The 25585-nt window shown below is 44.4% G+C and overlaps 1 long non-coding RNA gene across 1 annotated transcript; it reads right to left on the bottom strand.

The window, feature by feature from the left end:
• Positions 1 to 7478: 7478 nt before the first annotated feature.
• Positions 7479 to 25168, bottom strand: LOC138296667 (uncharacterized). Its single transcript, XR_011203881.1, has 2 exons — positions 25066 to 25168; positions 7479 to 8546 (listed from the first exon to the last, which is right to left on the bottom strand). It is a non-coding gene; the product is annotated as an uncharacterized lncRNA (long non-coding RNA).
• Positions 25169 to 25585: the final 417 nt, after the last annotated feature.

The raw sequence follows: 25585 nt of genomic DNA, 5'->3' as shown, positions 1-25585 counted from the left end.
TACTGTCTGTGTCAGGAATGGATCACCCCAGGGTCAACAGCTGCCTCACGTAAGGACCAACATTGACCGTTGTGTGATCTATTCCTGTCGCAGGCACCAGGCCTAACCACACAAGTGAGGTATCATTTTTATCGGGAGGCTTGGGGGAACGCTGGGTGGAAGGAAATTTGTGGCTCCTCTCAGATTCCAGAACTTTCTGTCACCGAAATGTGAGGAAAACTTGATTTTTTAGCCACTTTTTGAGGTTTGCAAAGGATTCTGGGTAACAGAACCTGGTCCGAGCCCCGCGAGTCACCCCATCTTGGATTCCCCTAGGTCTCTAGTTTTCAAAAATGTACAGGTTTGGTAGGTTTCCCTAGGTGCCGGCTGAGCTAGAGGCCAAAATCTACAGGTAGGCACTTTGCAAAAAACAGCTCTGTTTTCTGTGATGTGTCCACGTTGTGTTTTGGGGCATTTCCTGTCGCGGGCGCTAGGCCTACCCACACAAGTGAGGTATCATTTTTATCGGGAGACTTGGGGGGACGCTGGGTGGAAGGAAATTTGAGGCTCCTCTCAGATTCCAGAACTTTCTGTCACCGAAATGTGAGGAAAACTAGTTTTTTTAGCCACTTTTTGAGGTTTGCAAAGGATTCTGGGTAACAGAACCTGGTCAGAGCCCCGCGAGTCACCCCATCTTGGATTCCCCTAGGTCTCTAGTTTTCAAAAATGTACAGGTTTGGTAGGTTTCCCTAGGTGCCGGCTGAGCTAGAGGCCAAAATCTACAGGTAGGCACTTTGCAAAAAACAGCTCTGTTTTCTGTGATGTGTCCACGTTGTGTTTTGGGACATTTCCTGTCGCGGGCGCTAGGCCTACCCACACAAGTGAGGTATCATTTTTATCGGGAGACTTGGGGGGACGCTGGGTGGAAGGAAATTTGAGGCTCCTCTCAGATTCCAGAACTTTCTGTCACCGAAATGTGAGGAAAACTTGTTTTTTTAGCCACTTTTTGAGGTTTGCAAAGGATTCTGGGTAACAGAACCTGGTCAGAGCCCCGTGAGTCACCCCATCTTGGATTCCCCTAGGTCTCTAGTTTTCAAAAATGTACAGGTTTGGTAGGTTTCCCTATGTGCCGGCTGAGCTAGAGGCCATAATCTACAGGTAGGCACTTTGCAAAAAAACAGCTCTGTATTTTGTGAAAAAATGGGATGTGTCCACGTTGTGTTTTGGGGCATTTCCTGTCGCGGGCGCTAGGCCTACCCACACAAGTGAGGTATCATTTTTATCGGGAGACTTGGGGGAACATAGAATAGCAAAACAAGTGTTATTGCCCCTTATCTTTCTCTACATTTTTTCCTTCCAAATATAAGAGTGTGTAAAAAAGACGTCTATTTGAGAAATGCCCTGCAATTCACATGCTAGTATGGGCACCTCGGAATTCAAAGATGTGCAAATAACCACTGCTCCTCAAAACCTTATCTTGATCCCATTTTGGAAATGCAAAGGTTTTCTTGATACCTCTTTTTCACTCCTCATATTTCAGCAAATGAATTGCTGTATACCCAGTATAGAATGAAAACCAACTGCAGGGTGCACCTCATTTATTGGCTCTGGGTACCTAGGGTTCTTGATGAACCTATAAGCCCTTTATATCCCCGCAACCAGAAGAGTCCAGCAGACAAAACGGTATATTGCTTTCAGAAATCTGACATCGCAGGAAAAAGTTACAGAGTAAAACATAAAGAAAAATGGCTGTTGTTTTCAGCTCAATTTCAATATTTTTTTATTTCAGCTGTTATTTTCTGTAGGAAAACCTTGTAGGATCTACACAAATGACCCCTTGCTGAATTCAGAATTTTGTCTAGTTTTCAGAAATGTTTAGCTTTCCGGGATCCAGCATTGGTTTCACACCCATTCCTGTCACTAACTGGAAGGAGGTTGAAAGCACCAAAAATAGTAAAAATGGGGTATGTCCCAGTAAAATGCCAAATTTGTGTTGGAAAATGTGGTTTTCTGATTCAAGTCTGCCCGTTACTGAAAGGTGGGAAGATAGTGATTTCCGCACCAGAAACCCTTTGTTGATGGCATTTTCAGGGAAAAAACCACAAGCCTTCTTCGGCGGCCCTTTTTTCCCATTTTTTTGGAAAAAACTAAATTTTCACTGTATTTTGGCTATTTTCTTGGTCTCCTCCAGGGTAAACCACAAACTCTGGGTACCATTAGAATCCCTAGGATGTTGGAAAAAAAGGACGCAAATTTGGCGTGGTTAGCTTATGTGGACAAAAAGTTATGAAGCCCTAAGCGCGAACTACCCCAAATAGCCAAAAAAGGGCTCAGCACTGGGGGGGAAAAGGCCCAGCAGCTAAGGGGTTAATACATATCCTAAAAGGCAGTAGGAAGTATGTTTAAGACACTGTTGATTTATGACAGAACCTTACAATGTACACATGATATTGGCAAATCCTGTTAAGATTGTAACTGTTAAGAAGATGGCTTGGCCTATTTATCATGCATACCACACAATGGCTAAGGAATTAGCTGTGTAGCCACTTACCACTACAGAACATGAACATGGTGCTAACATTCATAGCTCAGACATCAATGTATGTGATCCAGTAGCAGTCAAGCAATCCATCCATGGTCATCTATATGTAGGATGCCCACTCAGATAAAAAATTACATGGGCCAATTTACTGCCCTCACTTCCCAAAGGGGTTCACCACCTAACAGCTCTGAGTAAGTTTCGTAATTATGGAATGTGAAATGTGAAATACCAAAACAGGAATAGTGCAAGTAGTTATACACACACTTCCTCCATCATCCCCATCTAGGTGGAATGGCAATCAGCAGTCAGGCCACGTGTGAAGTCTGAGTCAGGCATAACAAGTGCTTATCCTGCACCAGGGGCCAGATGTAGCAAAGCGTTTGCGACTCGCAAACGGCGAAAAACGCCATTTGCGAGTCGCAAAAGCCTCACCGGAATGCAGAAATGCATTTTGCGAGTCGGACCCGACTCGCAAAATGCATTTCCGACTCGCTAATAGGAAGGGGTCTTCCCTTCCTATTAGCGACTCGCAATGCTATGTATATTCATTTGCGACCGCGATTGCGGTCGCAAATTAAGGCGCAGTTACCATCCACTTGAAGTTAATTTGGGACTTTGCTACATCTGGCCCCAGGTGTTGGCTAGAAACATATGACCAGACAACAAGCATTCCTAAAACATTTTATATGTGTTCAAGTATTTTTTACATCACCTTCAAATTTCAAGGTATCTAGTTTGAAGGTGGATCAGGGGACATACATTACAAACTCCCTACTATGTATCAGGACTCAAAATCTATCTAAGCACATGTGCACATGTCCATCTAAACACACATATAATCCCAATCCATCATCCAAACACTCATTTCCTGAGCATCATCATACACTCAACATTTCAAACATTTTTGTTGCATTGCACTTACCTGCTCCTATTGTGCACCAAAGAGCTGTTCATACAGGGGTAGGACCTTCTCCACAAGTTTGTCCAGCTCTTCAGCTGAGAAGGCATGGGCCCTATCACCTGTAGGATGTGGTAGGATTCCTCCCAGAGGCAGTACACAGCCGCTCAGGACGTGGATGTCTTGCTGGCAGCAGTGTCAGGAGTCAAGTGAGGGATGAAGTATGAGATGACAGTCACGTCTGCCACGTAAGAGACTGTCACTGCTGGAAGATGTCGTCAATGGCCAGGTCCACCAAAGGCAGCAATGTGCACCAATGGCAATGTCTACCACGGTTATGTCCTCCTACTGCCATGATGACATTCACCGGCAGAATTAATTCACTTCCTGACGTCCAGTACAGTAGGTCAGGCATCTGCCTTTTTAGGGCTCATATATGTAAATTAAGGTTATGAAAGGTGTATCACTGACTATGAAATGTATTTATGACATTGTGTTAACTGCTGGATTTATGCAAACATGTAGTAATATGCATGTAATGTGTAGAGGAGGTTAACTTGATGTATCCTGAGTTATGTATATAAAATAGTATTGACAGCAGAGTAATGACAATCTGAAAATATTATGCATGTACCAAATATGTCACACAACAAATTTGTCACACATGTTAAGTAAGTTGATGTGACTTTTACTGTCAGTGACATGTATCTTCATTTAAAGTACATGCTAAGGGTTAGGAGATCTGAATGCAGTTATTAGCCAAATGTTGCATAGGTATGTGCCAAGTACAATGTTTTCACTGTTTCACGTGAGAAAATGTAGCTTTATTTGTGATGTTGATGTGATCATACTTAAGATGTATGAATTGATTCATACACACACATTGTGGTGTTGTTCCACATAGTTACCCTGGCATGAGAACAGCAAGACATTCTCTAGTGAACCGTCTAATAGCAGCCCTGCAGACCATGGAGGAGCGACATGTGATACAATTATACCACCTGGATAGGCAGACAATCATTGATCTGTGCCATTAGTTGGAGCCAGAGCTGATGCCTGCCATTATTAATCTCAATAGCATTCCACCCATTGTACAAGTCATGTCAGTGCTACACTTCCTGGCCACTGGGTCCTTTCAAAATACAGTGACCCTAACTACAGGGATGTCTCAGCCTATGTTCAGTCTGGTTTTGAAAGCTGCACTGGCTTCATTTTTGAAACACCTGGACAGCTACATCCGATTTCCACAACGTGAAGATTTGGCACATGTAAAGGCTGATTGTTATGCTTTGGGACATATTCCACATGTGGTTGGAGCCATAGATGGCATCCATGTAGCCTTGGTTCTCCCACAGGCCAATGAATAGGCATATAGGTACAGGAAAAACTTCCACTCCATCAATGTCCAAGTGGTCTGTTGTCAGACCTCTACAGATCACAAGTTTGTACAAAGTATCCTGGGTCAGTACGCAATTCCTTCATCATGTGGAACAGCAACATCCCACTGCTAATGACATGACAATACACAGAGAGGGCCTGGCTGGTTTGTAAGTCATATATGTCATGTGTGTCTGTACCTTTTATCTGCTACCAGATATGTGGATGTCAAAGATTAAAGTTTGGCTTGTTATAACTATTCCTTTCAGGGGACCATTCCAATGAGGCCCACGGAAGGACAAGGCGTGTCGTGGACATATGGGATCCTGAAGGCAAGATTTCACAGCATTGATAAATCTGGAGGAGCCCTTCTCCACTCACCCCACACACTTTGTCAAGTTATTGTTGGCTGCTGCATGCTCCACAACCTCCACCTGAGACCATAGATAACATTCATACCAGATGAGGGGGAGCCAGCATATCCTGTGGGTAGAAATGCACAATTGCCAAGTGAGGGTGAGCATGATGAGGATGAAGCTGGAGACATCTGGGATGATCTCATCAATTACTACTTCACCTGACTTTAAGGAATGTGAAATAATGAAAGTGATTCACTGGGGTATTGGTGAAGTTGGTAATATCAGATAAGGTTCTTATTTTGACCATCAGATAGCTCATAATTGGCTCCAAAGTCCGTTGCTCTGATATGCATGCAGAATGATAGATGGAGTTGTGTACAGACATGTTATTAACATAGTTTAATGTTAACACAATGCACAAAGTCACATTTATACATATGAATTGGCTGTGTAATGTACATATATCAATGCAGCCTATACCTTATGTTTCTCAATTACCGATTGAAGATTGACTGTTTGGCAATGTCAGACAGGGTCACAGTGTTATGTAACCATTTTAGTTATAGCTCCATGCACGTTATTTTAACATACTACGCCTGCAGTTGTGCACTTTCACCTACATATATTTTATTCAGCTTCATTTTATTATTCTTACAATAGCCACTTCTGCTGTCTTGTTTTATTTCTCTATATCTATATGTTTTTGCCTAGGCCTGCACTACATTCTCAAACAAGACATTCTTCCTCACTCTCTGCTTCTTTCAAGGCTGCAGTAAGATAGGTTGCTTGTGAATGTGGTACAAGTTTTGCCTCTGACATTCATAGAAAAACACACTTCCTTACGTAAGGACATTTTCTCAGAACATCAGCTGTTTTATTAAAAAAACACTTCCCTGTCCCTAACACATTAAAGGGAGATCCCAGCTAGAGAACCACAACGGTATGCTGATTGCTGAACACTTTGTTACAGCTGCTTAAGCAGAGTTCGGCCTTTGCTCAGGTATAGGGGATGATGTCTTCCCAGGGGAACCTGAAGGGCAGAACTAGGGCTTAACACACTGTCCTCTATTATAGCCTAGGTAGGAATTAGTCTATTGACACTAGTGACAATATGGTAGCGTTATTTCGATGCTTTACTCTCCTTGTCACCATTTTAATCTTGTCATGCTGTATTGTCCTGGTTATTGCAGCACATGCTTTGCTATCTAAGATGCAGTCGCTTCATTAAAATCTTATTGAAATATATACTGCCTCAGTTTGTCATTGTGTATGTGAGACTAATGTAACTGAGAGAAACGGATGAGACCCGAGTGACCACGGTTTCCCTGAGAAATCAATTATTTAATGCGCTCGGCTGCCCAATCATCCTTGCCCTTGGGTAGAAATTAGGCACTGCTAGTTAGCCGGACCAAAACCCAGATTAGGGTAACAGATGTCACCTGTAGTGGGTCAGGTCTCCCACACCACAGACGATTCTGCCACTCAAAATCCAGTAGTCTCATTAAAATAATAAGAGCCTACACGACAGCAGCAGATGGGATTTGCAGACTGACATGATAAATGAACATGGATTAAACCAGGTACTGTCTGGCATGAGATATGTGTGTGAGAGTTATTTGCCCAGACTGTCAGGACATTGTGACGATAGTGTCCTTTTCCACACCAAAGACCCGTTTGGTATTGGAGGTGGGGCCAATGGTGCCATGTGTGTCCTCATTTGTCTGACACAGGTCATAATGTGGTATCCAGAACCTCTGACATCATAATGGAACTAACTTGTATGTAGCTGTATGTGTTTTCACTTTGCAAACCAATGTGCATGTGTCTGAAGAATGACATAGTTGGATGGTAAGCCTACAGATACCTGGCCATGGTGAGTGGAAGGTTCCATGACTGGGGACATTAGTACTTACCTCTGTCTGTTACACGGAGTCTTTTATTTTGGAAACTATGGTATTGGTATGTGATCAGGCTTTAGCTGATGATGCATTTAACCAATATGTTTGCCTCCTGGCACTGTGAAACACTGACATGTCCCTAACTTATCAAGTGTGTGGGGTTATAGTATATGACACCTATAATGAATCTCAGAAGATAGCAGCAGTATTTTACTCTGTGTGTAATTGGCATTCTCCAAATCTATAAGTGGGTGAGGACAATGAAAGTGACTTGTGTCATGCATATCATACTTTGTCAATAGCTAGCCTTGTTAGACATTACATGTGTGATAACCATGCCAAAGGTTTTACATTAGAGACCTTTTAGTACAAGAGTTGTTATACATGACAGTTGTATATTGTTGATCAATCACACTAACACATGATCAGTGGGTCAGTGGTATTTATTGATGAGTACACAGCAAATTGAGTGATTGTAAACAAAAAGAGCACAAAGAAAACAGTGAAGGGTTCAGTCATGGTGTATGAAATCATCAGGGTAGCTGCTATACCATTTGGAAACACAAGTCCAGCATCCCTGTACCATAGGAAAATGGAGATATGTTTCAGAACAGTCACAGGGTGTATCTGTGCCACACAAGGGGAAGCAATCAGTAGAGGTTCACTTCCTGACAGTGGTTTTGGTCTTGGCATCTGCTCCTCCTGGATGTCTGGGTGGACATCCGCATTTGTGGGGGGTTCTTCAGCTACAGAGGGTGGAGTGTCTGAGGCATTCCCTTCACCTGACATGGCCTCCATTCCACTAGCTGCCACAGATATAGAAGGGCCTGATGTTTCATTGCTAGTGGAAGAGAACTGATGGTGAGTACAAAGCCTACTCAGAGTGGTATCAAGGTCTCTTAGCACCCCAGCAATGGAAGCCAGGTTGGCATTTGGGCATGCTACTGCTGCACAACCTTCTGGGTGGTTGCCCCTCTACAGCTGTTGGATCTCCCCCATCATGTTCAGTACCTGGCCCATCATGCCTTCGGAATGTTGGTAGGCTCCCTAGACTTTGGATGTAGTGTCCTGGCCAGATGTCCCTTGGAGCCTCCCCCCTCTGTTCCATCCCATCCATCTCACACACCCTAGCCCCCACGTGTCTGTTCCCCTAGCATAGTGTGTCCACTCCTACTGGTGGCAGGTGTATCATTGTCAGGGATGACTACAGGAGACTCAGGCACCTGTACTGGGGGGGCAGACAACTGAAGACACTGTCCTTGGGGCACAGGTATGGGGGTGAATGTTTGTATGTGATGTGGATGCAGCAGGGCTGGGAGGAGTCGATGTGAGCAGGGTGAGGCTCACGGTTGTTGACTGAAAAGGAGTCCTTCATGGGCCAGCTCCGTCCTCAGTGTCCAAACATCCAGGTATGTTTTCCTTACTAGTGCCTTCATTCATAGGGGTAGTGTCCATGTCTGGTGTCCTCTCCACGGTGACAATGGCAGGGTTACCTGTAGGAGAAACAAAACACAGTTTCTGTAAGAGATGCAACATGTGATGTTTAACATTGACCACTAGCCAAGCTATGTGACATGCACACATTGCCTTTACATGATCCCCTGATATGCCAGTGACAGCTGCTTCTAATACTAGGTTAGATCAATGTGGGGCACAGAGATTTGCAATTGCATACAGCTCCTAGTATATTGGGGCCCATAAAGCGATGATAGATTTGCAATTGTCCACTTGTACCCCATCAGGACACGCCTAGAGAGATGTCATAATTACACATGTTATTTCAGTGACTTGGATCTACTGTAATTATAGAGGACATGGGAATTGAGATTAGCAATATCTTCAACTAGGTGGTGCTTCTTACTATCTGAGTTGAAAACCTCAGCAAAACAAGCCATACTTGATCCAGCTGGGATGTTATTCACAAGTTTAAAGTTGTATGATTTGCAAAATAAGGAGTGTTTCTAAAATACCAGAATCTCCTAGGATTCTCTGTAATACACGCTGCATCGAGATCTGCCCACAATGCTTTTCTGATCGCATCTTTATAGGCCTTATAACTTAAGTGAAGTTTCCTGTAAAGATTAAGGACCCCGGCGGTCGGTGATAATGTGGCGGTAGTACCGCCAACAGGCTGGCGGTATACTGCCACATTATGACATTGGCGGGTTGGCTGCAGCCAACCCACCTATTTACCATACCGACCGCCATTGCGGTAGCAGCCACCGGGATGGAGATAATCTCCAGGCCGGTGGCATCATGACCCTGCCTACAGCAATGGTTTTTGTGGCACGACACCCCAAAACACTCCCCAGATTCTCCTACCCCCAATCCTCCATCCTTCTGATCCCCCACCTCCCACACATGCACACTCGCATACACCCACCATGCACACACACACTCACTCACTCACACAGGCATACATGCATTCATTCACACATGCATCCATTCATTCTCAAGCACATCCGTACACACATTCACACTGACACGCAGACATGCATTCACATTTCCATTCATACACACATTCTCACACACGCATACACCCATGCAAACAACACTACACACACATTTGCATTCACGCACACACTCACCCAAGCATGCACACACCCCCAGCTGTTAGCCACGGCGACAGTCTTTTGGCGGTCGTCGCCGCGGCAGTAGGAAGTTGGCTCTGTATGCACTATTTCAAAGTAAGGAATAGTATGCACAGAGTCCAAGGGTTCCCCTTAGAGGTAAGATAGTGGCAAAAAGAGATAATACTAATGCTCTATTTTGTGGTAGTGTGGTCGACTAGTAGGCTTATCAAAGGAGTAGTGTTAAGCATTTGTTGTACATACACACAGGCAATAAATGAGGAAAACACACTCAGAGACAAATCCAGCCAATAGGTTTTGTTATAGAAAAATATATTTTCTTAAAATAAACTAAGAACCACAGGTTCAAATTCTACATGTAATATCTCATTTGAAAGGTATTGCAGGTAAGTACTTTAGGAACTTGGAATCATTACATTAGCATGTATACTTTTTACATAAAACACAATAAGCTGTTTTAAAAGTGGACAGTGCAATTTTCACAGTTCCTGGGGGAGGTAAGTTTTTGTTAGTTTTGTCAGGTAAGTAAGTCACTTACAGGTTTCAGTTTTTGGTCCAAGGTAGCCCACCATTGGGGGTTCAGAGCAACCCCAAAGTCACCACACCAGCAGCTCAAGGCCGGTCAGGTGCAGAGGTCAAAGAGGTGCCCAAAACACATAGGCTTCAATGGAGAGAAGGGGGTGCCCCGGTTCCGGTCTGCCAGCAGGTAAGTACCCGCGTCTTCGGAGGGCAGACCAGGGGGGTTTTGTAGGGCACCGGGGGGGGGGACACAAGTCAGCACAAAAAGTATACCCTCAGCAACGCGGGGGCGGCCGGGTGCAGTGTGCAAACACGCATCAGGTTTACAATGGTTTTCAATGAGAGATCAAGGGATCTCTTCAGCGTTGCAGGCAGGCAAGTGGGGGGCTCCTCGGGGTAGCCACCACCTGGGCAAGGGAGAGGGCCTCCTGGGGGTCACTCCTGCACACGAGTTCCGTTCCTTTAGGTGCTGGGGGCTGCGGGTGCAGGGTCTTTTCCAGCCGTCGGGAAATGGAGTTCAGGCAGTCGCGGTCAGGGGGAGCCTCGGGATTCCCTCTGCAGGCGTCGCTGTGGGGGCTCAGGGGGGACAACTTTGGTTACTCACGGTCTCGGAGTCGCCGGAGGGTCCTCCCTGAGGTGTTGGTTCTCCACCAGTCGAGTCGGGGTCGCCGGGTGCAGTGTTGCAAGTCTCACGCTTCTTGCGGGGAGTTGCAGGGGTCTTTAAATCTGCTCCTTGAAACAAAGTTGCAGTTCTTTTGGAGCAGTGCCGCTGTCCTCCGGAGTTTCTTGTCTTTCTTGAAGCAGGGCAGTCCTCAGAGGATTCAGAGGTCGCTGGTCCCTTGGAAAGCGTCGCTGGAGCAGGTTTCTTTGGAAGGCAGGAGACAGGCCGGTAAGTCTGGGGCCAAAGCAGTTGGTGTCTTCTGTTCTTCCTCTGCAGGGGTTTTTCAGCTCAGCAGTCTTCTTCTTCTTGTAGGTTTCAGGAATCTAAATTCTTAGGTTCAGGGGAGCCCTTAAATACAAAATTTAAGGGCGTGTTTAGGTCTGGGGGGTTAGTAGCCAATGGGTACTAGCCCTGAGGGTGGGTACACCCTCTTTGTGCCTCCTCCCAAGGGGAGGGGGTCACATTCCTATCCCTATTGGGGGAATCCTCCTTCTACAAGATGGAGGATTTCTAAAAGTCAGTCACCTCAGCTCAGGACACCTTAGGGGCTGTCCTGACTGGCCAGTGACTCCTCCTTGTTTTTCTCATTATCTCTCCTGGACTTGCCGCCAAAAGTGGGGGCTGTGTCCAGGGGGCGGGCATCTCCACTAGCTGGAGTGCCCTGGGGCATTGTAACACGAAGCTTGAGTCTTTGAAGCTCACTGCTAGGTGTTACAGTTCCTGCAGGGGGGAGGTGTGAAGCACCTCCACCCAGAGCAGGCTTTGTTTCTGTCTTCAGAGAGCACAAAGGCTCTCACCGCATGAGGTCAGACACTCGTCTCTCAGCAGCAGGCTGGCACAGACCAGTCAGTCCTGCACTGAACAATTGGGTAAAATACAGGGGGTATCTCTAAGATGCCCTCTGTGTGCATTTTTTAATAAATCCAACACTGGCATCAGTGTGGGTTTATTATTCTGAGAAGTTTGATACTAAACTTCCCAGTATTCAGTGTAGCCATTATGGAGCTGTGGAGTTCGTTTTTGACAGACTCCCAGCCCATATACTCTTATGGCTACCCTGCACTTACAATGTCTAAGGTTTTGCTTAGACACTGTAGGGGCATAGTGCTCATGCACATATGCCCTCACCTGTGGTATAGTGCACCCTGCCTTAGGGCTGTAAGGCCTACTAGAGGGGTGACTTACCTATGCCACAGGCAGTGGGAGGTTGGCATGGCACCCTGAGGGGAGTGCCATGTCGACTTAGTCATTTTCTCCCCATCAGCACACACAAGCTGGCAAGCAGTGTGTCTGTGCTGAGTGAGGGGTCCCTAGGGTGGCATAAGACATGCTGCAGCCCTTAGAGACCTTCCCTGGCATCAGGGCCCTTGGTACCAGGGGTACCAGTTACAAGGGACTTACCTAGGTGCCAGGGTTGTGCCAATTGTGGAAACAATGGTACATTTTAGGGGAAATAACACTGGTGCTGGGGCCTGGTTAGCAGGGTCCCAGCACACTTCTCAGTCAAGTCAGCATCAGTATCAGGCAAAAAGTGGGGGGTAACTGCAACAGGGAGCCATTTCTTTACAGCGGCATTTACCACTAATCTTGAAATGAGGCCTAAAATTATTCAGGATCTGTTTAAGAGCCTCTAGGAGTTGTTTCTGGGTGATAAATAATGCTGCGTTAAACCACCTATAAACAGGTGAATATTTGTTATGTTTCAGGCTGACTGAGTTGTAATAATTAATGATGGAGCTAATATCAACTTCTGATGACAAAGAAGGTGATAATGGATTCATGTTCCATGAATAAAATATCTTTCATAAAGGAGGGAACATCTATTTTCTCCCATTTGATCCTCGCACCCTTATTTTCCAGCTCACCCTGCTGAATGCATTTCCAGGTTCAAGTGGAGGAGATTGTGGTCACTCATGCAATGAACAATGATCTTAAGACATGAGGGGGCTGGAAGGGTTGTAGACCCTTAAACTAGAAACAGCTAGAACCTGCGATTCTCTGCTGCTCCTTAGGACTGATGCCCATGTGATATAGGAGGCGGGCATGAGCACGTCTTGTGTGCTACTGCAATGTTGTGAAGTGTCGGGTAGGTTCAGTAAAGGGAGAAACACCACACACACACACCAAAGTAAAGGATATCATAAGAAAATCAATAATTGATCAAGAATGCAGTATCACAATCAAATTACACTACACTAAAGAGGAATGTATTAACCAAAGTATGCGTATCCTTTTTTACATAGCATTAGATCATCGCAAAGACCATCACTGCTAATTGTGAACTGCGTCATAGTGGAAAGGTTTTCCACTTTAAAAGAAGCGCTTAAGACATAAAGGGGCAAATTGACAAACATTTTGTGCTGGGTTAGCATACCAACGTGATGCTAACAAGCACAAAATATATTTTTCTAACTTACTTTTGCACTGAAAGTACCCTAAAAGTAACGCAAAGCAGTGTTTAGCGCTAAGGGGGCTCTACATCAGTGATGCATGGGTGTTCCCATACAACCACCTATGCCCTTTGATGCAAAACCCTAACTACAAACAATAGTAGACAGGGTTTTGTGCCAAAAGTTTACACCATTTGAAAGCAAGCGTTAAAAGGAGAAATTTTTTCATTTCTCCTTTCTTTTCAGACCCTTTTTGGCTACTGCTCTGGTTTCCGAGCCTTTTCTGTATATCTGCACCAAAGACTTTGACAGAACTCATTGACTCTCAAGCAATCAGAAGGAAAAAGGAAATAAATGATTTTGGGATCAGAAGGAAAATACATGTGTTCTATTTCAACCTTTGAGACTGGGCCCTGGAGGCCCAGAGATCTAAGCCACATTTTAATGACCATGCTGCCTGTAGCAAAAAAAAAATATTTACGGCCTATTTGCTGATGAACATCATGAAAAGCTACAGCTGACATGTAGCAAAAAGATACTTCCTGACAATAACAAACAAAGCCCCAAGTTTCTATTTAATTGTTTTGCTTCAGGCATTGTTTTTTTCCCCCATATGTATATGGCTGGACTGAGGAACCAAAAGCAGTCATGGCGACAATGCTCAAACCAAGCCCCACTCCGTTTGTCTTCTCACACAATCTCTTTCTTTCTATCCCTACATTCTCTCCCTCATCTCCCCTCTCTTCACCCTTTCTGATCACTTTATCTCTACCTTCCCCCTCACTCCCTCTGTTTTTCTTTCTTTAGGTACTCCATGTGCCTGCAACTAACCTCAGGGAGCTGTGGAAAGTAACAGAGGGACCAGGAGTGGCCCTGTGCTTTCAAAATCAGCCTACAAGGGCTTCAGTCCACAGGGAAAATGCCCCATGAAATAAAAGGTCTATAAGGCCCTGTACATGCAAATCAAAAGTGACACGAACATCCACAAATAAAACCACTAAGCACCACTTGGCAACCTACAAGGGTTGTAACTCAGTTGCTGTGGTGAGTGATGAAGAGAGTAAAAAAGGCACAAATAATGAAAAAACCTGATGCAAGAAGGACAGCTGTCAGTATCTGCTGTCATCTTTATATGACATAATTTCTTTCAGGTTCCACATTCCATGTGCCTTTATCAAGGTTTCTGTTGAAGTACATGCGCTAAAAGATTGGTGGTGTCGCTTTCCTTCGAGCTACATTGCACTACATGCCCACTCCTTCCACTTTCAAAGCAAGGCAAAGTCCTTTTTCGGTTGAAGACCAAAGTGTACAGCAGGTGCAGTCCTTAAGAGTGCAGTCCAAGGATCCGACAGTGCAGTCTTTTTTTCTCCTTTCAGTTTCAGGCAGGGATCCCTTGTAGCTCTTTTGCATATGTTGCTTTCAGGAAGTCCCTCCTTAATCCTTTCAAAGCAAGGTAAAGTCTTCAGGGATGTAGTTCCAAAAGTGTGAAGCACGTGCAGTCCTCATGTGTCCAGTCTTCTTGGGATGCAAAACAATGGTTTCAGCAGGGCAGTCCTTCTTCACTTGATTTGTCTAGGCAGGAATCTGAGTTACTGGGCAACTCTCACATATTTATTCAGTGTTCCTGGGCTGGCAAGCAGGGGGGCACCCCGACCAATGGGGTGCAGGGTGCCATCTTCTGGGGTGACAAGATCAAAAGAAGTGTGGCAAACATCTGTCCCAGAAGGCACTATTCTACGAAAATTAAAGAAGGGAAAGTTTCTCCTGAAGGGTTAGATCAGGCTAAGCCATCCCAAAGGTGTGGCTAAGTTTCCCTAACACTCCCCTTCCACTAATCTATTCACTGGGGGCTCCTACTTTACTGGGGGTGGAGGATGTCATGATGAGGCTGTGTATTGTCCAAACTGTCATTCCCCTCTTTAAAGACCATTTTGGCCACTGCACCCCCTTCCTGCCTTTTGCTCTGCAATGTGCAGTTTCCCTCCCGGGAAATCATTTGTCTCAAAGTAGGTCACTTCCCACTTCATTAAGACAGCTTGACTCAACCTGGCAGAGGCTGGCCAATAAGAGAAGAGCTGCTGGAAAGCTGGATTTTGTCTCACAAAAAAAAAAGTTCCATAACTTATTTTCTATAATAGTTATAAAAAAATCGAACAATGGCAAGTTGATTTGTGCTATCATTTTGACTCCAAGAAGGACATTATGAGCTCTTCTCTAACAACAGTTACACTTTAATAATGTATTCCCTGTTACCCTATGGAGCTAATGTACTACACTGGGGAAAACCAAATTGGCATTCTTCCCTAACCAGGGAATATAAAACATATTTTATAATGTCCCTGCTTATAGTTACAAGACATCCGACACCTGGGGCACTCAAGCGAGACCTTAGGAGTGACTTATTTGAAAAAATAAGGTAGTTTGAGACTATGGAAGTACCTTCAGTTCTAAAGCTGAATTTGCATATACATTTACTTTAAAAGAAGACTGCAAAGCAGGCTTGGTTTTTAAAATGGCAACAGGCCTCACAACAGTCGACACTTAAGCGCTTTAAATCTGCTGGGCCTCTAAACCTACATGCTCTAACATATACTAAAGACTTACAGGTGAATTGCCCTTCCAATTATAATTATGCTTAATTTGTATATATGTTTATTCAGTGCACAGGCCCTGGGTCTGGATAGTAGAGCCAAGGACACCCTTAACGTCAGAAAGCCAGCATCTAGTAGTTAGTAGTCAAAATCGGGACAAAGTATGGAGGGACACGGCAAGAAGCTCTGGTTTCTCACAAGTATCTTATACAGTTGTACAGGCATCTAGTTCTGTGCGGCAAGATACTAAGGGGCATATTTATACTCTGTTTGCGCGGGAATTGCGTCGTTTTTTTTTACGCAAATCCGACGCAAAGCTAAATCCATATTTATACTTTGGCGTTAGACCCGTCTAGCGCCAAAGATCTTGGAGTTTGCGTCATTTTTTAGCGTGGACACCTACCTTGCGTTAATGATATGCAAGGTAGGCGTTCCGGTCTAAAAAATGACTCCAAGGCATGTGCGCCTTATTTAAACTCCCGTGCAAAAATGGCGCACGGGAGTGGACGGGTCAAAAAAAATGACGTCCAGCCGCTTTTGCGTCATTTCTTAACGCCTGGTCAGGGCAGGCGTTAAGGGACCTGTAGGCTCGGAAGGAGCCCAGAGGTGCCCTCCCATGCCCCCAGGGACACCCCCTGCCACCCTTGCCCACCCCAGGAGGACGCCCAAGGATGGAGGGACCCATCCCAGGGAATTTAAGGTAAGTTCAGGTAAGTATATTTTTTAAAATTTTATTGTGGCATAGGGGGGCCTGATTTGTGCCCCCCTACATGCCACTATGCCCAATGACCATGCCCAGGGGACGCAAGTCCCCTGGGCATGGCCATTGGGCAAGGGGGCATGACTCCTGTCTTTGCTAAGACAGGAGTCATGGCAATGGAGGGTGGGAGTAAAATAAAATGGCGCTAATCGGGTTGAGGCAGATTTTTTGCCTCAGACGACTTGCCCCATTTTTGGACGCCCAAGCTCCATTTTCCCCTACGCCGGCGCTGCCTGGTGTGGGTGATTTTTTTTTTACGCACACCAGTCAGGTCCGCCGGCTAACGTCATTCCATAAATAAGGCGCCCGCATGGCGCTTTGGAATGGCGTTAGCCGGCGTTAACATTTTTGACGCACAACTGCGTTGGCGCAGTTGTGCGTCAAAAAGTATAAATATGGCCCTAACTATTTCCTTTATTACCTCAATATTAACAGTGACTCTCTTCCCTTCTCACTTTGGCTTTAGTGAGCCGGAGGGATTGTGTTTGTGCTTTCAAGTGCTGTTCCCTCAAAATACAGAAATAATATATTATTTGGATAGGAAGAGCAACGATAACCCACTAAGGGACAGACGATTCAAGTCAATGACTATCTGATGCAGATGAAGTTCACACAGTTGTTTTTTAGACAGGCTTTATCCTAAACATTATTCGGATTCACTCTTGTTTCAAGGTTCCTGAATAAGGAAATACAATTCTATACATCCAGCGCTTAGCCATCAGGAGACAATTTTGCTTTTAGTTGTGTGAGAGGACAGAAATATGGTAATGAAGCTTTCAATCTCTTTCATAAAGCTCTAACATGCTAAAGTATTTCCCGCTCAGAATACTTGAATATTAGCAGCTTTTTTCCTGAAACATTCAGAAAATGTCTTTCCAAGGACTAGTTCAAAATAGTTCTCTTCAAAATATGCGCCCCAAAACATGGGTACAGTTCCATTAACATTTCTGGACCAATTACAGGAAAAACAATACTTTCACAGATCCTGACCCAGATTTCTTAAGGCCATGTACCACTGCAGAACATACAACATAGCACCCAGTAGTTATTTTCTAGTGAAAAAAAATCCCCACTGGAAAGGTTCCCTTTTTTCATTACAAAAAGCACTTTGCACTGCTTTATGTCACTTTCCGTCAAGGTGGAGTTACTTGAGTGTATCAGGACAAACACCCATAAGCTTTGATGCAAAGCCAGATCTACTAAAATAACTGGGCCCGGAATTGCATAAAAAATAAGGCCTCCTTAAGGCAGTTGCTATCAAGGGGAAAAAAACAATGTGTTACATGTGTGTATAGCAGATTTCCAGATTGTGGGATCCTTTTACGATTGTCCAAACATAGGCATTCGTACTGGAAGAGTATGGTTCTTTTTAAAAGGTCAATACCCTTGTCTGATACATTATTTCTAGCAACACTAATTGCACAAATCTTTTTTAGACCACGATCATCATTATGCCGTTTTGGTCTTCAACTGCCTTTGAGGAAGTTTGAAAGCACCCCTTCTAAGGAGGGTACAATCAGGTACTAATCACAGTTTTGTGGAGGTGTTATGTATCCACCAAATGGCAAGTGCTTTACAACTGCACACCATATGTATTTTGGGGTGTAAATTAGAGGTAATGGATAACTGATGGGTGTTACTTCTACAAAAGAGTGAGCAACAGAACAATGTGCAAGACACTGTGTCACCCAGTAAAGTGCACGTCAGGACAAGTGCAACAGCAATGTATATATTCTGGCACAAATGGAGGGTTTTTAAGTGTTAGACTAGGTAGGGATTGGTCAGACACTAGGGGCCATATTTACAACATTTTGATGCAGAGAATCGCTGCAAGCCTTCTTGCTGCACTTCCTTGAATCAAAACAAAAGGGCAATCATGGGCTATATCTACATGAAACAGTGCATTCCTGTCCCCTTCCCCTGCGCTGCCTCAAAATGGGCTGCCATGCGCCAATGCAGGCACCCTTGCATCAAGGAACAAGGGTGTCTGCGTTGCAGAGATTACTGTTTTTGTGCAGAAAGGGACACTTTCTTGCTCACAAAATCTCAATAGGTGTTTTGCTCTTTATATGTGTGCTGCAGAATGCAGCACATGTAGAAAGACTTACCAACTAGGAGAAATAATGTTATTTCTCCATGTTGCACCTCCCTTATACCTCCCCTGGGGAGGTATAGGCCTTTGACGCATTCCCAGGTTTACAAAACTTTGTAAATCTGAAAATGTGTCAAATGCCATGGGTGTTACTTGTGAACACCCACCGTAACACCCATGGCACGTATCCCTGTGGCAGGGTGAGTCAACACAGAGACTTGCTCTGTATTGGCTCTGTCCATATTTACAAGGCCATGAAAAGACACACAGGGTGGCTTTAATTGTCCTTGTAAATATGTATCTGTATGTACTGCAGTGTGCGCTGCCAGACTGTCACTAAGAGTGATGTTCCGGTGGCACAATGGGCCTTGTCAATATGGCCCTATGTCTGTTATGTCACCATAATGAATTCAGATCGGTTGTGCTTAAGCATTTAATTCCCTTGAAATGAAAACTACTAACAAAGATTTTTCAGATTTTCTCTTTAAGAGAAATCTTCAGTTTCCCCCTGAACACACTTCACACTCCCTAGGTTTTGCTTGAAATGTTTTGGGATGTTTTAAGATTTGCATTATATGTAAAATGATTCAGTGACTTGCAGGTGATTACAACCTAACCACCAGCAGTGTAGGTGACAATGGTAACATGCATTGTATTCTTACCCAGGCTCCTAGTGGAATGAATGGTGGCATTGTGGATAGTGATGCTAGGCTACCCTCACCTCTGGAAACAAGACAGACACTTAATTAGAGTGTCTCTGACAGCTTCTGTCCTGATCAGATGATATTTCCAGAAATGCCATGGGTTTACTGAGCAGGCTGTCAGAAAACATTCTGATATCACTAATGTAACGGGACACATAGGTGTGAATAGGGCTCCTGGGTTCTTTCTGGGATGTACTCCTCATGCCAATATGAACTGTCAACCAGTTGAATTGTAGGCAGAAAATGAGAAGTGAGCTATGTATAATTAGTTGTTCAGCAAGCGTCCCTGCGAACACTGAAATGGCATAAGTGCCATTAACAAGCGACATATTGATATAACATATAGAGACAACTATTGATGGAAATGCATCCTTTTTATTAAATAAAAATACCCCCCTTTAAGGGGACTTGTAGCATATGACTGCTACACCATTATCACCTCATTGTAGTGGAACTGGTGGACCTATTACAAAATACTGGTGCTAAGTCAGTAACATTACCTACATTGCTAAATAAAGACAGTTTACACAACCAAGCCAGTTTGACGAATGATTATGGGCTTCTTTGTTCCTGTGAAGACAAAGAAGATACTCCAGATAGGAACAGTTGTATGACAGTACAGCGCATGCTCTTATCGCGCATGCCTTTTCCATGCAGCCTTTACCACGCATGCTTTTACCACAGAGCTGTCATTATCACACAGATAGATGCCCCTACCACACACGGTTTTATAAATGAAACTCATACAAGTTTAAACATTTGATATAGTTAGAAAATATTTATTTAATCTTTCTATGCAGCGTAAAATGTATTGCAAATTCTTAACTTATAGTTATGCCTGAAATTTTAAATGTACGCACCACCTATACAACTTTATTTCTTACCTACAAACAAAACTCAAACTACACAAAAACATTTCGAAACAAGCTTATACCTTTAATTTATAAAACACCTTCATGTTATTATCACTTGTGCACCTCCATAAACAGTGTATTCAACTCAGTAGCCATACTATATAAACTATAACTCATGCATGGTCCCTTACACTGCTTTTATCATTTTATATTATCTCACTTATACCATGTAAAATGATAGTATTTACAAGAACGGTTATGACTGTGTGGTACCAAATGTAAATTAATACCATTTATAAGAACAGTTATGAATGTATGGTACAGTGCGGGGTGCAGACTCTTGCTGAGTGGCATAAAGTGCTGTTGAGGGGAGCAAAGTGGAGTAGCATGGAGTGGACTTGGGGCAGTGGCATAGAATAGAGTAATGTAGAGTTTAGTGTTGTAGAGTGGAGTGGCGTTCATTGAAATACCGTACAGTGGAGTGGCATTGAGTTAGGTGGAATAGAGCGGAATGGCATAGAGTGGTGTGGGGGAAGATGTAGTCACGTATAGTGGAATAATGTAGAGTACAGTGTCACAGAGGGGAGTGTCATACAATGGAGTGGCGTTGACTGCTGTCACATACAGTGGAGTGGTATACAGTGGAACAACATAGAGTGGAGGGGCAAAATAGGGGAGTTGCGTAGAATGGAGTGTGATACAGTGCAATAGTGTCCAGTATAGTAGCTTATACTGAAATAGTGTACAGTAGAGTAGCATAGAGTGGAATTACATGCAGTGGAGTGGCATACACTGGAGTGCCATAGAGTTCCATAGACTGTAGTGTGCAGTGAAGAGGTGAATAGCCTGGAATTCAGTGTTGAAGATTGTAGTTGCGTACAGGGGAATTGCTTATAGATGAGTGTCAGAGTGGAGTGGGGTACAGTGGAGCGGAATAAACCAGAGTGGTGTACATTCAAGTGGTGTAAAGTGGAACAGTGTACAGTTGAGAGTTGTGGAGTGCGTTAGAGTGGAGTGGCATTTAGTAGAATAGCCTACAGTGTAGTGACGAAGAGTGGAGTGATATAGAGTGTGGTAGAGTATAATAGCATACAGATGAGTAGAGTAAAGTGCACTGGTGAAAAGTGGAGCAGTGGAATGAGGTATAGTGTAGTGTCACACAGTACAATAGAGTATTTTATTGCATGATGAGAATATGTTTTTTCAGAGTCACCACTATTTCTGGAACACTAATATGTATAAATGAACTTTCTGTGAAATTAATTGCACTACACAACTGAATGATTTTGAGATATTCTGCACACTAAAGTTAACGTCAAACTATATTTGTTAAAGTTGTGATTACTACATAATATGTGTGAATTTGTTGAAATTCAAATTTAGGGATGTAACTGATATAATTTTTTGTTTTAGTTCGATTTGGTAATACTATTCTATTTATCTAAAATGTAGCTGTGAATTTATGGGCATTATGGCCCTCATTACAACCCTGGTGGTAAATCCCGCTTTCTGCTATGGTGAAGACCGCCAACATATCGTTGCGGCTGCGGAATTCCGCTACAGGTATTACAACCCACAGCTTGGAATCTGCCATAATAAAGACACTCACACAAGTCCGCCACACTAAAGGTCAGTGATAAACTGGCGATACCAAAACCCACACCGTCACGCCAACAAGAATACGCCCACACTATCACGACCCACGAATCAATGCAGCGGTCTTTTAACCATGGTAATCCATTGGCGGTATACACGGTCGAGCTCAAAATACACATACATTTACAAAACACAACTACATTGGACAATTCGAAATACACACACCTAATACACATACACACACCACACCCACACACCCAATCCAATATAAAGCACACACCCACATCACCCACAAACCCTTACAACCAAAAATTTGAAAGAAGGCCAGAGAGAGAGATTAGCTAACACAGCACCAGCATCCACAGACACACAACACCATCACTTATACAACATCCACGCACCTCAAACAACACACACCAACACATCCCCTCACACATCACAACAGACAGCACCTCACACATCACCCACACCACATCATGGCACCTCAAAGACACCCCGGGTTTTCTGAGGAGGAGCTCAGGGTCATGGTGGAGGAAATCATCCGGGTATAGACACAGCTATTTGGATCACAGGTGCAGCAGACATCCATTGCAAGGAAGATGGAGCTATGGCAGAGAATTGTCGACAGGGTCAACGCAGTGGGACAGCATCCAAGAACACGGGATGACATCAGGAAGAGGTGGAACGACCTATGGGGGAAGGTACGCTCCGTGGTATCCAGACACCAGATTGCTGTACAGAGGACTGGCGGTGGACCCCCACCTCCTCCCCCACAACTAACAACCTGGGAGGAGCAAGTCTTGGCAATACTGCATCCTGAGGGCCTCGCAGGATTAGCAGGAGGACTGGACTCTGGTAAGTCAAACCTTTACTACTACATCCTCCCAACCCCACCTGCATGCCATCACATACTCCCACTCTTACCCTCACCCCATTCACAGCATCAACTCCATATGTCCCACTATCACAACCCACACATCTCAATACCAAGGCCCTGCATGCAACACCTATGCATGGACCGCCGTCACCAAAGCATGTCCAGTACAGGTACCCACACAGACCCCAAAACAACTATCACAAAAGGGCAAACACAATGACTCAAGCACAGGAGTAGAGGGTACTGCACCCAATGCCCAAGATGGCACACACATATACTAAAATTATGCATTTACACCCCAACAGGACCCATACCCAATGTAACTGGACAGGAGGTGCCAGACATATCCAGTCCCCTCACAGAAGAGGCCCACAATGACAAAAGCAGCTCTGCACGCCTGGATCAAGATGACCAGCCCGGCCCATCAGGGACCTCGGGACAGTTGGTTCCCCTGACAGAGTCCCAAACCACCACAGAGCCTCCCCCCTCAGGAAACACCAGCACAGCACCCACCCAGCGGGCTCATCCCTCTGTCCCCAGGACACGTTAATCAGCAGTGTGTCCACCACTACAGGGAACCCAGGCAAACCCACCAACCCAAGACAATCAGGGACCTGGGGTCAGTGGCAGTGGGCACACGGTTCAGGGGAGAGAGGCACAGGATAATAGGGAAGCTGGGAGGACTGCTGTGCGACAGGGGGAGGACAGGCCCAGGGAACCCACTCTCCATGAGGCACTCTCCAACATCATGGGAGCATACCACTATTCCCAGGAGACCATGGGCACGGTACTGGCCAAGTTTCAGGAGACCCAGCAGCTGCAGGAGGAACACTACCTTGGGATCAGGGAGGACTTGAAGTCCATTAACATCACCCTGGTCACCATTGCAGGGGTGCTGGCAGACCTCCTCAACACCATGAGGGACACAGTGGCACACCAACGGGCCCCTGACACTAGCCTGGACGATGAACAGCCCTCCACCTCCACTGGTGCTAGTGGACAGGATGCACCGCCACAGGAACAACAGGACACCAGCACCCCACCCCCTGCAGAAGGAGAACCACCCCACAAACAGTCCCTGAGATCCAGGATCAAGACAGAGAACATTGCCAAGACCCCCGCCAGGAAATAAGACCCTCCTGAATGTCAGATAAAAGGGGATATACGAAGGTGGTTATATGGGAATGGCGCTCACAATCTGGAGTTGTAGTAGTCAATAGTAATAGAGTACATAATGCAATTCGCTTTGAAAGATGGTGCTCTGTTTGGGGTACCACCTACACCCCTAGTTCAACAAAACTGTTGACAAAGATAAGCAAATAAAGAAACAACAGGCACATGTCGATGAAGTCTGATTCTTGTCGTTGTTCCTTTTATTCAATTTTTCACGAAATTTCAAACCTGACCCAGCCCGCCAATACGTGTTTCCTCTTGGGCGTTCACCCTACGACTTTGTCAAGGCTTGTAATGGCTCTTCACCTGCACTTTCAGAAAATAATATTGTATTCTCCTCCGGTACGTTAATCGCATCAAATGAAACCGAAAACATCAATTTAGGGTTTGAAGTGTCGATTCGGTAAACTTTCAAAATCTTTAACTCCGCGAGTACGCTCTACCTGTTTCTACTAACACATGTTTCGTCTTGGGCGTTCACCCTACGACTTTGTCAAGGCTTTTAATGGCTGTAACAACAATCGGATAAGACTAGATTCACATACAGTAGCATAAAAGAATAGTCTCATCTTAGTCAGTATACAGCATGCTCAAGTGCACAATACTTCGACAAGTGAAAATCCCAACTACAATTTGTCACCTTATGAGACTTCTGTCCCACGAACATACTATTGACTTAAGTAAACATATCCTCAATTAAGAAGCATTACCTTACATCTATAAAATCAAAGACTGAGAAGAATCATCCCAAGGGCCTTCAAAACCTGTGTTGCTAGAATAGTGAGCAAGTGCAAACACACATATTTGTGACAGAACTACCTTTCCCAGAATACCTCACAGAGTTACTTTTGTGTTTTATGCAGAGCCATTTACCCCTCCAACTCGTACCTCTTCGCCTGCGCCTTCAGAAAATAATATTGTATTCTCTCTCCTCTGGTACGTTAATCGCATCAAATTAAACTGAGCCTTGAAAAAGAGGCACAAATAAGTTATATTTATAGACCCCAACAAGTGAATCCACCTTCCACGCTTTCCTCGTGTTAGTAAAAAACCGAAAGGCTTACCCAAAAACATCAATTTAGGGTTTGAAGTTTCTAAAAAGAAAAGACTGCCAACGCTTCATTATAACCATTAACTTTCATGAAAATGTAGTTGCTCCGCTACTTTTACGCCACCTGTACTACGATATATTTCTTGCACTTACCGATTCAGTAAACTTTGTAAATCTTTAACTCCGCGAGTACGCTCTACCTGTTTCTACTGCTCGAGTACGCATCGTCTCTAATTAACTCCGCCCTTCTAACGAGCGATCCTAGACATCAAAAACGGGCTCTGTGCGTAAAGCCTCGCGCCATTGTGATATGGTGATATATTGCTATAGCGTCATGCTGATATGGTCAATCATATCACTTCCCTCTATTCTTGTCCTTTCAGTGTCTAACAAATAATACTTTAATTACCAATTCCTCGTTCCATTAATACACAGTCACTAAATATAGTGTTCTGTGTCCTCATAAATCGAACTGAGTTGAGCAGAATAGGCGTCATATAGAATCAGGTACGATATATAATGGCGCTAAGCTTCATACGAAATGCACTAAACATTAACATACATTCCTTGTTCCATCAACATGGTCTGTTCCTTGCAAAATACTTCTACTGTATTATACTATGTGATTATTCCTTGTAAAAACCATACCTGTATACTCGTAAAAACCGTACCT

Source organism: Pleurodeles waltl, chromosome 5, assembly GCF_031143425.1.
Source record: "Pleurodeles waltl isolate 20211129_DDA chromosome 5, aPleWal1.hap1.20221129, whole genome shotgun sequence".
Classification (NCBI taxonomy): Eukaryota; Metazoa; Chordata; class Amphibia; order Caudata; family Salamandridae; genus Pleurodeles; species Pleurodeles waltl.
Note: the sequence above shows the minus strand (reverse complement) of the source record. Positions and strands in the feature narration are given on the sequence as shown.